Here is a 15072-nt window from a genome sequence, read left to right on the forward strand (position 1 = left end):
GACCCTGTTTGCCGCATAACCTGAAAAATACCTTTTTAGCTGGACACCCCCTATCAGTTTTTAAATCAGGAGGATTACCACAGCGAAAGCACATATTGGTTTGCCTGAAAAAAAGAAAACTCAGAATGTTGCCCAACATTATTCTTGACCTCCCTAGATCTAACCGTCCCCACTAGTTCACTGGATTTGTCTTCCAATCCTTTCACAGATGCTTTAGAAAGCTTGATGCTCTTTGCAGTGCGAATAGTCTCCTCGAGAGAAGGGTTACCTATAGAAAACAACTTTTATTGGATGGTCTTGTCGAAACACTTGCAGATGTACTGGTCCCCGACTAATTGCTCTGTAAACGCTTCAAACTGACAGTCAGCACTTAACTTGCAGAGAGCAGAAACAAATTTATCAACATCTTCTCCAGACCTCTTTTCCCTTTTAAAAAAATGTGTGCCGAATAACAACCAGACTAGGTTTTACATCAAAACGCAATTCCAGTTTTTTTACTGCTTCAGCATATTCAATGTCATCTTCGTTTTGAGCTTGCACCAAAGGTGATAAATATTTGAAAACCGAACGTCCTTCGAACCCTAAGGAATGAAGTAAAAGACATTTTTCCTGTCTGCCCTATAACGAGAATCGCCAATAGCACCCAAGTAAGTTACAAATGCGTCATACCAGTTTTTCCATATTATAGGCGGATTACCGGGTGCTTCAAGAAACGGAGGTGGAGGTGACACTGACTGCATGGTGAAATAGAAAAATGAAAACAAGCATTTGTAATGCAATAGGTCTCGCATTGACGCAAGTTTGAGCTATTGACATTCCAAATAACAATGCCTTTTTTTGGTTTTCTTTTTAAAAAACATAAATAAAAGGCATTGTTATTTACAATGCCAATAGCTTAAACTCTCCTAACTGCGAGACCTATTGCATTGCAAATGCTTTTTTTCTGAATGAATCTAGTGAAACCGGTGCTTTAGTGATTTACAAAAACGCACAGGCACATCACATGAATGTACCATGCATAAACAGAAGCATACAAAGACACACATAAAGGCAACTCGCACCAAGCACAAAAACACATTGTATGCCAGGAAACAGGTAACATACTCACGTACAAGCATCCTTCAGGAAAACGCCCGCTGACCCTCTGTGCACCACGGAGGTAGGAAGGACTGGGCACACATGCCTGGGGGTGTGGGGGGTCTGTAACTCACAGCCAGTGCGGCCTGTGCACGTATGGGTCTGATTAACAGCATGTCAGCGCCTCCGTGCCCACAACACACCGCCGTCATTAAGTGGCACGGAGCAGGGGCAATAAAATCACAACTTTATTACCTGCTTCCGCCGGTGCCGGTCGAGGCACGTGCCCCGGCAGCCCAGAGCATCATTAAGGGGGCGCTCTGGCTTTAGTGCACAAATACACCCCCACGGCCTCCACCCACGGGCCATCTGAAAGGTAACTGCCCGGAGGCAGGCAGCAAACATTGTCAGCGGTTAGAAGCCAGTGTGGTACTATAAATCATGGGAGCATGTTTGTGGTGTGGGGGCCCAGCTGAGCGGCTCAAGCATTGAAAAGCGCGTGTGTGTGTGGGGGTGCTTCGAATAGGCAGGTGCACAAAGCTAGACAGATCAGGGACAAAAAACAGAGAGACCCCACTGTTCAGACAACATGTTTAAATGTAATCTTTTGATATGCAAGTAACAGAGCTCCAGAGACCAGAGAACAGGTGTTTTTATTTATTTTAGCAGGTAGGTCTTCAGCACAAGCTGCTGTGTACGGAGTAGGAGAGGAGACCCCTCCCCCTCCAATCTACCAATCCTGTGTGCAGCCCAAAGCCTGGAGGGTGTTGTGAGTTTTATGGTAATTCCGTGTAATCTCGTGAAATTCTGAGATAATTCCACCTGATTATACTACATGGAATGACGCAAGGTACGCCCACCCCTAGTGCTGATGGTAACACAGGGAGGGAACCCTATGTCACAGTCTGGCCGCACGCTGCAGTGTTTCGGCATGGAAATATTGCCTAATCTGACTCTCTGGGTGGCAGAGACCTACGGTGAATCGTGCCCTGTACATGTCTGAAAGCTCTTGTTGGGCGGGAGTGACTTGCTACTTCTTGGAAATGCAGACAGGGCCAGCTGTGACCAGGCGGCTCCCAGAGTTACCCGAGGAAGGAGCTGCCAGTGTGGTGGTAGGGTCAGAGGTTGGCCTGCTGTACAAGAGGAGAGAGGCTTTTCGATTCCAATGCAACCTTAGGGGGTGCAGCTTTCACTAGCATTAGTATAGAGCCAATAACTCTCCCACTCTTATGGGGGTGAATACAGTGACCCTAAATACAATTAATCCTGTCACATGCCAACTGCGTGCAACCAGTGTGTCCGGTGACGGTCACTGCACATGCTGTGATAGTGTTTTGCGGTCCCACGGAGGCGCTGTGTGTCTGATCAAGGTGTGTGTGCTGAGACGGCTTGGGAGAGAAAGCGAAAGCACGTCAGGCACCGACGATATCCCGACCTGAGCATGCGTGCTGGCATCGTTGCCTGGGACATGGGCGGAGCTTGGAGCGTGGGACGAGAAGTGTGCGGGGCTCCCGTGAGCTGAAGGAGCCCCGCGTGTTGCAGCCGGCGTGAAGGAGCCCACCCAGCAGAGAGAAGTCCGGCAGGAGACATGAAAAGCCAGCCGTGGAGCAGCGTAGAGTAGAGTCCCCCAGTGAGTGGGGTTGAACGGGAGGCATGCTGCAGATTGCATGGCTTGCGAGTACGGAAGGGAGACAGGAGATGTGCAAATCGCGTGATTGTACATGCGTGTTCACGCGCGCGTTCACATTTCCAGTCCGTCCTGCGCGTGCCCATCTCCTGTCTCCCTTCAGAGGCAAGTCAGTGACAATAGATCAAGCTGGTGACAGCGCTTTCGTGCTGCGATCGCCAGACGAGACCTAAAAATAAAGTAAAAAAAAAAAAAAAAAAAAAAAAAAAACATGCACAAGGATCTAACAGACCACTGTGTCAAAAACTAAAGGTAAACAAACAACCACAAAAGAATACAACTAGGGAGGTGTGTGTATCACTGAAGGTATCCCCAGAAAATGACACACAAAGTGTGTGTGTCACTGACACTGTGAAAACAAAAGAGCAACCAGCTGGCACACAAGGTTTGCGTGCCACCGAAGACACTGTAGAAGGTAACAAAGAAATTGACACACCAGGTGGGCATGCAACCGATACAATAAAAACAATGTCCACAGAAAGAAGAATCAGTGTGCTGGTCACTGAACACTCCAAAGGTAGATAATAGAATTTCAACTTACGTGCGTGCGTTGCTTGTCACTGAAAACTCCACAGGTAGGTAATTGAATAGCAGATGACGAGCGTGCATGTTGCAGATATGAAAACACTCAATAATAATTGAAACACAGCTGACATGCGTGCGTGTTGCAGTTATGAAAACATGCAATGCATGCGTGTCACAGATGAGAAGCCACAAATGAAGACAGAGTCAAAACTATAAGACAGATACTGACCTCCATAAGCACAGACAGCACTTTAAAGCCATCCTAAAATGGCCGCTACGTTGTCTAGGATACGTGCATCAAATGTTACCAGACTTAAGCTGGAGAGACATGATGAAGAAAACTGTGAGCCGGCCAACCTCAAGATGGCCGCTACGCGGAGTGCTTCTGTACGCCGTGGATTGCCTGGATCACGTGAAGACAATACCAGGCAGATGGCTATCTGTAGGCCAAAGTCAAAATGGCCACCACGCTGCATGCATAGCGTTTGACGTGGGTTACCTGGACAACACCAGGCAGAAACTGACGGCTCGGCTCAATCGTCAAGAAAAAAAAAACGTAGATCAGAAAAAAACTACTTGCGGCTTGGCTGCTACCGGAAAGTCAAAGAAAAGACAGTACCTTGTAATCCAGCTCTCATGAGGTGTGGCGCCGCGGCTAGGGCGGCTGACTCCGGAATCTGGGGATCATGGTTCGATCCCCGGCACCAGCGGCAGATTAGCCCAGCACCATGTGACTCTGGGCAATAGCTTGCTTAATCTTCCCGACGGCCCCCAGCGCCTAGAGACCCTTACGGGTGATTGTGCGCTTTACAAATGTGGATTATTATTCATGACAATGACGGGAAGCTGTCCGTGATAACAGACAACTCGAAGAACAAGAGAAGATCAACCTTGTCACGAAGGACCAATCCGGTAATTTCACGTGGGTCCTGCAGTCCCTGCAACTTGTCGCCATGAATTTTGTAGAGAAAACGCCCACTGGAAACTTAGTATATTTCGAAAAGTAAGCTTTATTGTGGCAGTGACTGCGCTGCAGCCGGTGCACCACAGCACGAACGAGCCAACAGTGCTCGATTAAAAAAACACTACGTTCAAGATTCTTACTTACTTTATTGTACAGTTAATAAAAACCGTAATATACAAACATAGCAATACATGATGGAATAAAATTTTAAAATTTATAAAATCATGGTCAGATTCTTAATTCTGAGCATAATGCAGTGCGGATAAAATAATATTAACAAACTTCCCAGCTCTTGCTAGGGCCTGGGCTAAATTGTTGCTAAAGCACAAAGCTGATGCTTCCCTGCAATGTCTCAGTGACTGTTCCTGGAAAACAGGAATCAGTAAGCGGCGTCGGTCGGAAGCAAAGAAAGGGCAGCAGCATAACAGGTGGAGCCAGGACTCATGTTTGTAATTGCAAAGCCTGCAAATGGGCTGCTCATTCCACCAGGCCCACTGCAGATTGAAGTAAAAAATTGGTAGGGCTAACAACCTCATGTATAGTATTTTGTTGCGAGTCTGGGGATTAAGGGAATAGTTAAAATATGGTTGAGGTTTCCCCTTGATATATGAATCATTCAGAGCTGTGAAAAGTACATTTTTAGAGAGCCTGGCAGCGTCTGTCTGGAATGAAACTGAAATGATTTGATTTGTTATTGTTTTTTCCCACATTGACAGGGGGATAGTTGGGTTAGTGAGGGAGGAGGCTTCAATCTTTAGTGTGGAAATGGCAAGGTGCAACGGTTTGCGCCAAGGGGAATGTTCATCCTTGAACGCAGTTTGTAATTGTTCTTTCAAAGATTGTCCTGGTGCTCGTAAAGTGTGAATGTAGAATGTAATTAAGTCTCCCAGGCAATAGAGGTTTGCGTATGTCAGGCCCAGCTCAAGTCTCATCCTCGACCTCCTTGCGTGTTGCGGGACAGAGAAGATTTTCTTGTAGGCTTTTATTTGTAAGTTTCCCAGAAATACATCCATTTTTCCGGGGAAGGCCACCATAAGCGTGGAAGGGTATACTCAGATGTGAGTCCCTTGCTCATTGCACCATCAGGATTCAAGCAAGCCGGGCCGACGACGCCTGAAATGGCAGAAACCGGTCCCCGGAAGCTTGTTTCCTTCCCAGTATAAGAATTGGCTTGGTAGTTTGGTTTGCCCTGTTCCCATCATGCACTGTGACAGGAACAGACTAATTTGCATATAGCCAAGTTCTGAGCTGGGATGGTGCAGTGAGCTAAAAAACGGTGATGGATCAAGCCCTGATCTTTGGACTGGGTAAGAGTGGTCTGCTTAATTCAGGCACTCTGTTCATCACCACCCCCTTTTCTGAATCCTCAGGTGGCCGTAGGTCACTGCAGGTAGTAGTTTGGCCCGTAGCACCCTTAGGATTGATTCAGCTGAAGGGCTGTGCAAGTGATGGTTCAAGCGCCTCAGGCTGTGAACGATCCCCATTCCCTTAGACCTTAAGTGTCTAAGGTGTGCTGCTTGGTTTGCCCTAATGTTAAACCAGACTCCTAAGTAGTTATAGCTGGTGCAGGTCGCTATTTGTGATCCCCCTGCTCTCCAAGTAAGATTTTTCCTTTTTTTGTAGTTCCCAAAGATCAAAATTTTGGTTTTGGATTCATTCATCAAGAGATGGTTCTTTGTGTTATACTTTTTGAGAGCGGTGAGCGATCTTTGCAGTCCGATTTTCGTGTGGTCCATGATAATAATATCATCGGCATATTGCATTGTCTGTAGACGTATCCCGCCCAGTTTTGGGGCGGCCAGGGCTGCGCCTACCAGTTCTTTTGATAAGTCGGCAGTGTAGAGATTGAATAGAAGCGGGGCTAGTATGCAGCCTTGTTTTAGGCCATTTTTAGTTGCAATTTTTTGGATAATGTTTGTGCACTTGTTTTGATCCTAACCCAAGTTTTATGATGCAGAGATATCAGAGCTGAGAGAAGAGTAGGTGGTATCCCCAGGAATTTAATTTGTGCCACAGCGTCCCTCGATTGACTCTGTCGAAAGCTGCGCCGTAGTCCACGAAGCAGCAGAATAAAGGTAGGTGGTTGGCCAGGGTGGCTCTCCGCGACAAGTAGGACAGTGCTATTATGTTGTCCATCGTGGAGCAGCCCGCTCTAAAGCCTGACTGAGAGTGAGGCAAGATGTTGTTTTCGCTGGCCCAATTTTCTAGTTCCGTCAGTAAAACATGGGCGTAGGCTTTGGCTTCGATGTCCAACAAAGCTATTAATCTATAGTTGGCCGGGTTTGAGTGATTGCCCTTTTTATAGATTGGGTGTAGTGTTCTGTTGTGGAATGCCACGAGAAAGAACACACGTGTGGTGAGCATTCCACAACAGACAGAATACAAAGTAAACCACTACAGAACCGTCATCCGTCTTCTTAGAAAACCATTCTCTACCTCTGGATCTCCTTATTGTCCTGAGTGCCCATGTCCCAGCACCTAGCAAAAACTGTTGCCCTAGTACGTCCCAGGGGACCCTACCTGAACACATCATCAAAAAGAACCCTCAGGTAGGGAAAGGTGGAAACTGAACTGATAATGGTATCCACAAAACAAGTGCTAGTTTTGTGCTTTTTGGGGCCAATGTGAGACTTCGACGGATTGATCAGTAGTTTTAAGTCGGTCATAAAAAAGGGAAATGTGGCCAGGAGCATCTGGGCACAAATAGGGCCCTGGCTAAAGTCACCACATTGTCAGCATACAAATGAGCTGGTACAGGGTGGATGCCGATTTGTGGTACATCAATGCAAGATTATAAGTGTTTCAAGCCCACTGATGTAAAGAGCAAATAAAAAGGGGGGAGTACACAGCGATGATGGAACCCTCTTGATGACATGAAGGTTTTTGACGCCTTGTTGCTAGGGCTCCAACAGATGCTAGAAATTACCACATTTTGCAAGTGCCAAAGGGGAAAAACAATATTGGTCTCAACCCCTAGATTAGACAGGATGTCCGAAGGTTTAAAGCGACTGGTGGTCAAATGGTGAACTCAGGTCCATAAAAGCCAAAATATGCACTCAACTCTTTGGCAATTGTGTTTATTTCAGTCAAACAGCAATTGCAGTGATCATTGATATCACAAATTAGATCACCAGAACTAATTTTGATCACTTTCCTCTTTTCGGTAGTGTTCGAAACTTTAAGTGAAATCCCTGGATATCCAACTACTCCATTACTTGATACGACAACATAAAGGACATTAAATGTTCTCACACTAGAAAAGATTTAATGACATAATTAACATTCTGCGAGGGAACTATTAATAAGAAATACCAGAAAATCAGTGGGATTATAGGGGAAACCTGGTTATTTCCCCATTAACGTGTATTGCAGCAGGAAGAATTTCAAGCAGGTGACGTAATGTCATGTATGATTTAACCGCATGCGTGCGGCATGATTTCCGCTCCTGTGCTGAGATTTTTCATATCGCACTTTACATGACGAGCTGGGCTCGTCATGAGCGTGCGAGGAGGCTACCTCATGACGAGCCCAGCTCGTCATGAGCGTCGAAGGGGTTAAGAAAAATAACGAGTGCCAAGCTGAAATTGGTGTAAGACTACTTTCTTGTATTTTCCAGACATGGCCAATATATGTATGTACATAACTGTACAAAACTGTGAAACTCAACAAAAACTAGTATGTTCGTTTTTGTAGAAATGTAAAACAGCAAAACGAGGGAATAATAAAGACAGAGGCAGAATAACCTTATTGAAAACGAATTGAGACATCATATCAAATAATTCAAGTAGCAGTTCGTGCCCCTTTCAACATGAGCAAAGCGGCCGATGCTTTTAGTCTGAGAATGATGGGCAACATGCTTTCTCTTAAAAAGTAGGGGCCACAGTGCTCGCTTGTTTGGAAAGGAATGCACAGGAGTGCTTGATAAGAACGCCCCTCTCTCCGTTTACTTTCCCGCCACTCTGCACGCAAACAGGCACATCTCTGGCTGTCAATGAGACGGCTGGGCGAGGCAAGTGACGTGCCGCTGTGACGCACACTCTGACGCGGGATGCCGGAAGTTTGGGTATGTGTAATCCTCGAACTCGCAAGCGGCGGTTGTTGTTGTTGCTGCGAAGGAGCTAACCGCTCAACTCGTGAACCTATAGTCCTCTCCGAGCGCGCGTGTCCTGGCGGCCGCAGGTGAGTACCTGACTAGAGAGGAGGGTGTGAGGAGACAACCCGAGCTTGGCGGATGGTGTCTGGGTGGGTGTGAGCGTCGAGAGGTCTCTACCTGCCTGGGACTTGGAGTGCGACTCCTCGTTCCGTTCTTACGTGTGGCGGAGCAGTTTCCACACTTTTACAGAACTAGTTGGTGGCGGCGGCGTGTGGCGTCACGTGACGTAATGCCGTCCCAAAGCGCATGACGTCATAGGAATCTGTTGTCCTTAGCGAGCGCGTGTTGTTTGGAAACGCTGAGTCATCACTGGCAGGACACGCATGCCCCTGGCTGGAGCCTCGCAGCGCACCCCGCCCTCTTGTATTTACAGCGCAGCAGACCAAAGTCTTCTAGAAATAGTAGAGCTAGGAGGAGCAAACATGGGCAGACCCGTGTGATACAAACCATGTGGTTTTTTTTTCTCACAAATATGGTTCTGTGGAATATACAGGAGTGGATTTAAGCAGTAGATTGGTTGATTACTGCGAAAAAATAAATCCTGGTTCCTACCAGGAAGGATTTACTCTCTTTGGTAGCTGTCACGTTATCGACATAGGTTATTACTACTTGCTGTAGAAGAGCTTTTGCAGTGCGTGTTTGCTGTCAGATAAACCGTTCCTTTCCTGGCTCAAGTGATGACGCCCTCTGAAACCGTTTAACTCGTTGCAAAAGAGCGTGCATTGTCGAGTGATCTTTCCTGATCGATTAGAGTAGACCTTCATTTGTTTGTCTCAGAACAGTGAATTTGAACGTGGTTTATCATGTTTTATTAAAATACTCACGAAGTCAGTAAAAGAAAGATTGTATCATTCCAAAAAGGTCAGGATAGACATATTTTCCAAGTTAAAAATGTATAAACAGCATCTTTTAAGATTCATCATCAATCATAAGAACTGTTGAATTCATTTACGTTAGTTTTAGTTGTCTGGTGGTAAACCTTTACATTTAAACTAAAAGGTTTACGCTAGCGTCTGTGACGTTATTCGTTGCAAAAACCTATCGTAGTATGTATTAGCCTATTTTCGACGTTCCATGTGTTGTGGCAGTGTTTTAATGCCACTACGGCATGTGATCCTGCTTTCGAGAAAGATGTTAAATAAATACTTGCCTCTCAGGGCGGACACTGGGAAGCAACCAACGGAGAGCGGGTATAGAACTTTTTTTTTAAACAAGAAAATAAACAGCATGAATCTAGGCTTTGTGAAAACGCGATTAGACCAGAATGATCTAAAAAAAAAAAAAGTGTGCGTGCGTGTGTGTGTGGCACAACGTCCATTGGCGCCCTCCCAATCCGGTGCCGTGGACTGGGGCTGCCTACCAGTAACCCTGGGTATTTTACACTGGCTGTCTTAAAGTCCTGGTATTCACTGTGCAGAAAACAAGCCTATGTATTAAGGTTTTGTTCTTTTAGCAGCTCTCCCTGTAGTGCCCTTTCATGGCTTAATAGCCGAATCCCAGCAAGCCAATGGAGAGGAGGTGGGCTGGAAGACAGGCTGTGGGTGTGACGTTAAGGCAGACCTCACCGTCCAGGAATGAACAATAGGAAAACGGGGGGACTAAGCTCCACCCACAACGGGGATTGCTTATTTTGCATAAACTGAAAGGGTGGGGCGGCAGGTGAATTTAAAGTGAGAGATGGTAGATGTATACAGTTGCCACCTATTTCATATAAATTATGGGCACTGAGCATGTGTTTGAATATCAGTTTGCGGAAAAATCGGATGTATGTATGCTTTTAATTTCCCCAATCTGCCTCAGCTTTAATTACCATTTAGGGATTATGTTCTTTGCTTAGAAATAATGTAGCACAAAGTTTATATGCTTGCATTAATTATTTAAACCTTTTATTTCAAGCTGGAATAAATACCAGCCTTTGTGGAGGTTCCACATTTTCTTTTACCAGCCTTTTCTTTAAAATGCCATTAATTCTAGTTCCAAATTAGCCAGGTGGCACTCCTATGAAACAATACATGATGTACGAAAAATGGATGTCGGTGGGGCAGAACTATTGAGAAAAAGTAAGCAGCTAGGGGAGCGAGAGAAGCGTCAAGGGTAGAAACTGGTGTACGAGGAGTAGAACAGGCGATACATAATAGAGGGAAAGAGGAATGAGTGAGGTGAGTGTATGAAAGAGGTGGGCAAGCCAAATAATTAACAGGGAGGGCTGGTCCAGAGCTGAGGCAAGGGTCTGGCTTGGATTTTAGAGCATGTGGACTAGCAAAGCCCTGAAAATATTTGCTGTGTTCGTCATACAACAAACATAAGGTAAAATATGCTAATGTCGCTTCAAAATAAAAAGTGTATTTCTTTGTGGAAGCTTTGACTTAGGGCACATTACAGCTAGGCTGGGCGGAGTTTGCGTAGCGCCACTACGCAGAATTTTGGAAACAATTTTGCTGAAAACGAGGGCACGTCCTAAGGGTCAGTGTGCCTGGGCAGACTCCCTGATCTCCCTGGCCTGGTTGGGTTGGAAAGCAGGGACCGGCCCCGGGCCCTGGGTTTGGGAGCCCCCGTCCTTCGGCCTGCCAAGAGTCCATCTGTCCGGGAGACAAGGGTCCCTGGTGCAGAGCCCCGGAGACCTGCAAGGCTCCCGCGCAGTCCTCCCCCAGGCAGCTGGTCCCCAGGAGCGCTTGCGGGCCTCCCCATGCCTGAGGCCCAGCGCAGGGTTTCGGAGCCTTGCAGCCCCCGGAGCCCTGCAGCCCCCGGAGCCCTGCAGGCCCGAACCCTGCAAGGGCAGGCGGGGGCAGGAGCCCTACCTCGAAGGCTCGGGGTGGGCAGCTGGGAGTCCTTTCGGTCCCGGCCATCTGGTCGCACCGATCCCCCTCGGCCATCTGGTCGCACCCAATGCTTTCCTATGGGGTGACCAGATGGCCGGGCTTCCCTGGAAGTCCCGATGAGGGTCCATTTGCCTCCCCGATCCCAGCGAGGGCTCCAGGAGGTCGGGTGTCTCTGTGCCCTGGGTCCCCTCAGTCACGCTGTGCGCACGGGTTCCAAGAAAGAGGGTTAGCCTTCCTCCGGATTACTAGGGGCAGGGTATGCCCTGACACTCCTCCCAGGCTGGCGGTTCTCTGCCGGGGACCAGATGGGCCATGCCTGGGCAGCACCTCCCTGGGCGTCCAGGGCTCCCTCCTCCAGGGCCAACGGCATGGGCGAGTGCCCGGGACGGGCTCCATGGGTCCCGGGCAGTCCACCCCTGGGCGTCTGGGGCTCCCTCCTCCAGGGCCAACTGCACGGGCGAGTGGCCGGGACGGGCTCCATGGGTCCCGGGCAGTCCTCCCCCGGGCTCCGTCCTCGGTCCTGCCGCCTGGCAGGGTGCCCGGGACGCTGTCCGGCAGGCCCGGGGAGGCTTCGCCTGCGCCTCCGGGCCTGGGAGCCCCGGCTGGGTCCAGGGGCCCCTGGGTTGGGTGCTCCGGCACTGGGCCCTGTCCCCTGGGCTGCCGCACTGCCAAAGGCCCAGGACGGGGATCCGTTGTGCCCAGGGAGCCTCCCCTTGTTTGGCTGGGTTCCGGAGCCTCCCCTCCCCAGGCTCAGTCCTCGGTCCAGCCGCATGGCAGGGTGCCCCGGACAGTGTCCGGCTGGTCCAGGGGTGGCTTCCCCTGCGCCTCCGGGCCTGGGAGCACGGCTGGGGCCTGGGAGCACGGCTGGGTCCAGGGGCCCGCCGGGCCCAGAGTAGAGTGCTCCCGCCCTGGGCCCTGTTCCCCGGGCTGCCGTGCTGCCAAAGGCCCAGGACAGGGGTCCGTCGGGCCCGGGCAGGCCACCCCTGCTTGTCCGGGTGTCCTCGGGTCCTGGGTCGGAGGGCCTATCGGGTCCCCCTCGCAGCCTCCATGGCTGGGGCCCAGGGCCTCCAGTCCCCCATGCCATGGCGCCCGCTTGCTTTCGTTGGGGCACAGAGCGACCAGATGGCTTCCCTTTCCCCCTCGGCCATCTGGTTGCCCCCAATGCTTTCCTATGGTGCGACCAGATGGGAAAGCTTCCCTGGAAGTCCTGATGAGGGTCCATTTGCCTCCCCGATCCCAGCGAGGGCTCCAGTAGGTCGGGTACTTTCGCGCCTTGGGTCCCCTCTGTCACCTAGAGTGCACGGATTACAAGCAAGGGGGGTAATTCTCCTCCGGATTACTAGGGAGAGGCTCAGTCAGACCTCCGTGAGGCGATTCTGAAACAGTAGAAGGCAGCACCGGGCCGGGCCTGCCCTCCGGGGCCCCCAGGGGCCTGGGTACGCGCCTGCCTCTCAGCCCCTTGCTGATGGGCCTTTTTCTCAGTTTGCTCAGGCAGACCTCCGTGAGGTCCAGCCATGCTGAGAGGGGGAAGGCAGTCCTGGGGTCCGCCCGCCGGGGCCCCCAGGGGCCTGGGAACGCTCCTGCCTCTCAGCCCCTTGCCGATGGTCCTTTTTCTCAGTTTGCTCAGGCAGACCTCCGTGAGGTCCAGCCATGCCGAGAGGGGGAAGGCAGTCCCGGGGCCCCCAGGGGCCTGGGTACGCTCCTGCCTCTCAGCCCCTTGCCGATGGTCCTTTTTCTCAGAGTTTGCTCAGGCATACCTCTGTGAGGTCTGGCCATGCTGAGAGGGGGAAGGCAGTCCCGGGGCCCCCAGGGGCCTGGGTACGCACCTGCCTCTAAGCCCCTCGCAGACAGTCCTTTTTCTGGGAGTCTGCTTGCCCTGGGGGCAGGCAGGCAGGGGATGCTAAGCCAGCATACCCCCTGTGCAGGGCGGCCTGCCAGGGGATGCCCCAGCCTTACTCTGATCCATTGGGCACTCTTGGTCCATTTAGGGATGGACTGCTTGGCCAGCCTCGGCTGTTGTTTCAAGCAAAGAGCTTCCACCCTGCATGGACCGTACGACTCGAGGGAGGGCCTGGTGGTAGGCTGTTCACCCTACTCAGCAGAGCGAAGGCCGAGCGGCCCCGGCAGCTCATGCCCCCCAGTGGTCTGACCCGAGCGGAAGGGGTCAGGTGGCGCCAGGCCCTGCGGATGCTGTCTGGCCGGTCCGTGGGCCCCACGCTGTCCCCCCTCCCCGCCCAGCACGTTTCTACAGCAGCTCGGAACGATCGTTCCGAGGGGTTCCACCGCCGCCAGGTCCCGGCACCCCTGCGTCTCGCTCACAGGCTGCGCCTCGGCCCGCTTCTCCCACCCGGGGGAGACGGCTGGGCCTGCCGGTGCCCATGCAACCGCTCCTCTCCACACCCCTCCCGCCCAGACGGGCGGGCTCCTTCCCCCTGACAGGCTACTGAGAGATGGAGGGGTGCATGAAGGTTGCCGGTCGGGGAGATGGGCACGCGGCTCCCACCCCGTCATCAGGTGCAGCTACCTGGTTGATCCTGCCAGTAGCATATGCTTGTCTCAAAGATTAAGCCAGGCACGTGTAAGTACACACGGCCGGTACAGTGAAACTGTGAATGGCTCATTAAATCAGTTATGGTTCCTTTGATCGCTCCATCTGTTATTTGGATAACTGTGGTAATTCTAGAGCTAATACATGCCGACGAGCGCTGACCTCCCGGGATGTGTGCATTTATCAGACCAAGACCAATCCGGGCTCGCCCGGCCGCTTTGGGGACTCTAGATAACCTCGGGCTGATTACACTTCCCCGTGACGGCGACGATACATTCGGATGTCTGCCCTATCAACTTTCGATGGTACTTTCTGTGCCTACCTTGGGGACCACGGGGAATCAGGGTTCGATTCCGGAGAGGGAGTCTGAAAAACGGCTACCACATCCAAGGAAGACAGCAGGCGTGCAAATTACCCACTCCCGACTCGGGAGGTAGTGACGAAAAATAACAATACAGGACTCTTTCGAGGCCCTGTAATTGGAATGAGTACACTTTAAATCCTTTAACGAGGATCAATTGGAGGGCAAGTCTGGTGCCAGCAGCCACGGTAATTCCAGCTCCAATAGCGTATAATAAAGTTGCTGCAGTTAAAAAGCTCGTAGTTGGTTCTTGGGATCGAGCTGGCAGTCCGCCGCGAATCGAGCTACCGCCTGTTCCAGCCCCTGCCTCTCGGCGCCCCCTTGATGCTCTTGACTGAGTGTCCTGGGGGTCCGAAGCGATTACTTTGAAAAAATTAGTGTTCAAAGCAGGTCGGTCGCCTGAATACTTCAGCTAGGAATAATGGAATAGGACTCCGGTTCTATTTAGTTGGTTTTCGGAACTGGGGCCATGATTAAGAGGGACGGCCGGGGGCATTCGTATTGTGCCGCTAGAGGTGAAATTCTTGGACCGGCGCAAGACGAACCAAAGCGACAGCATTTGCCAAGAATGTTTTCATTAACCAAGAGCGAAAGTCGGAGGTTCGAAGACGATCAGATACCGTCGTAGTTCAGACCATAAACGATGCCGACTAGCGATCCGGTTGCGTTCTTCCCATGAACCGCCGAGCAACTTCCGGGAAACCAAAGTCTTTGGGTTACGGGGAGGGGGGTGGGGGGGGGAGAAAGAGTATGGTTGCAAAGCTGAAACTTAAAGGAGTTGACGGAAGGGCACCACCAGGAGTGGAGCCTGCGGCTTAATTTGACTCATTACGGGAAACCTCGCCCGGACACGGAAAGGATTGACAGATTGATAGCTCTCTCGATTCTGTGGGTGGTGGTGCATGGCCGTTCTTAGTTGGTGGAGTGATTTGTCTGGT

General features: G+C 50.7%; 2 protein-coding genes and 1 pseudogene across 4 annotated transcripts in view; 2 read left to right on the forward strand and 1 right to left on the reverse strand.

The window, feature by feature from the left end:
• Positions 1-15072, reverse strand: part of LOC144786032 (lysosomal alpha-glucosidase-like) — an 828834-nt gene that overhangs the window by 787143 nt on the left and 26619 nt on the right. Inside the window, exon 1 of one of the 3 annotated variants that reach the window (XM_078664952.1) lies at positions 8528-8662. The exons of 1 other annotated variant lie outside the window; for it this stretch is intronic. The gene's annotated coding sequence lies outside the window, so the exon portion shown is untranslated. Of the gene's footprint in view, positions 1-8523; positions 8663-15072 lie in introns of those variants that run through there. One more of the 3 variants, XM_078664953.1, reaches the window with a different exon arrangement.
• Positions 5859-15072, forward strand: part of MAFK (MAF bZIP transcription factor K) — a 198217-nt gene continuing 189003 nt past the window's right edge. The window contains exons 1-2 of the mRNA XM_078664957.1: positions 5859-7678; positions 7813-8432. The gene's annotated coding sequence lies outside the window, so the exon portion shown is untranslated. The remainder of the gene's footprint in view (positions 7679-7812; positions 8433-15072) is intronic.
• Positions 13747-15072, forward strand: part of LOC144786409 (18S ribosomal RNA) — a 1796-nt pseudogene continuing 470 nt past the window's right edge.

Source organism: Lissotriton helveticus, chromosome 10 (genome assembly GCF_964261635.1).
Source record: "Lissotriton helveticus chromosome 10, aLisHel1.1, whole genome shotgun sequence".
NCBI lineage: Eukaryota > Metazoa > Chordata > Amphibia > Caudata > Salamandridae > Lissotriton > Lissotriton helveticus.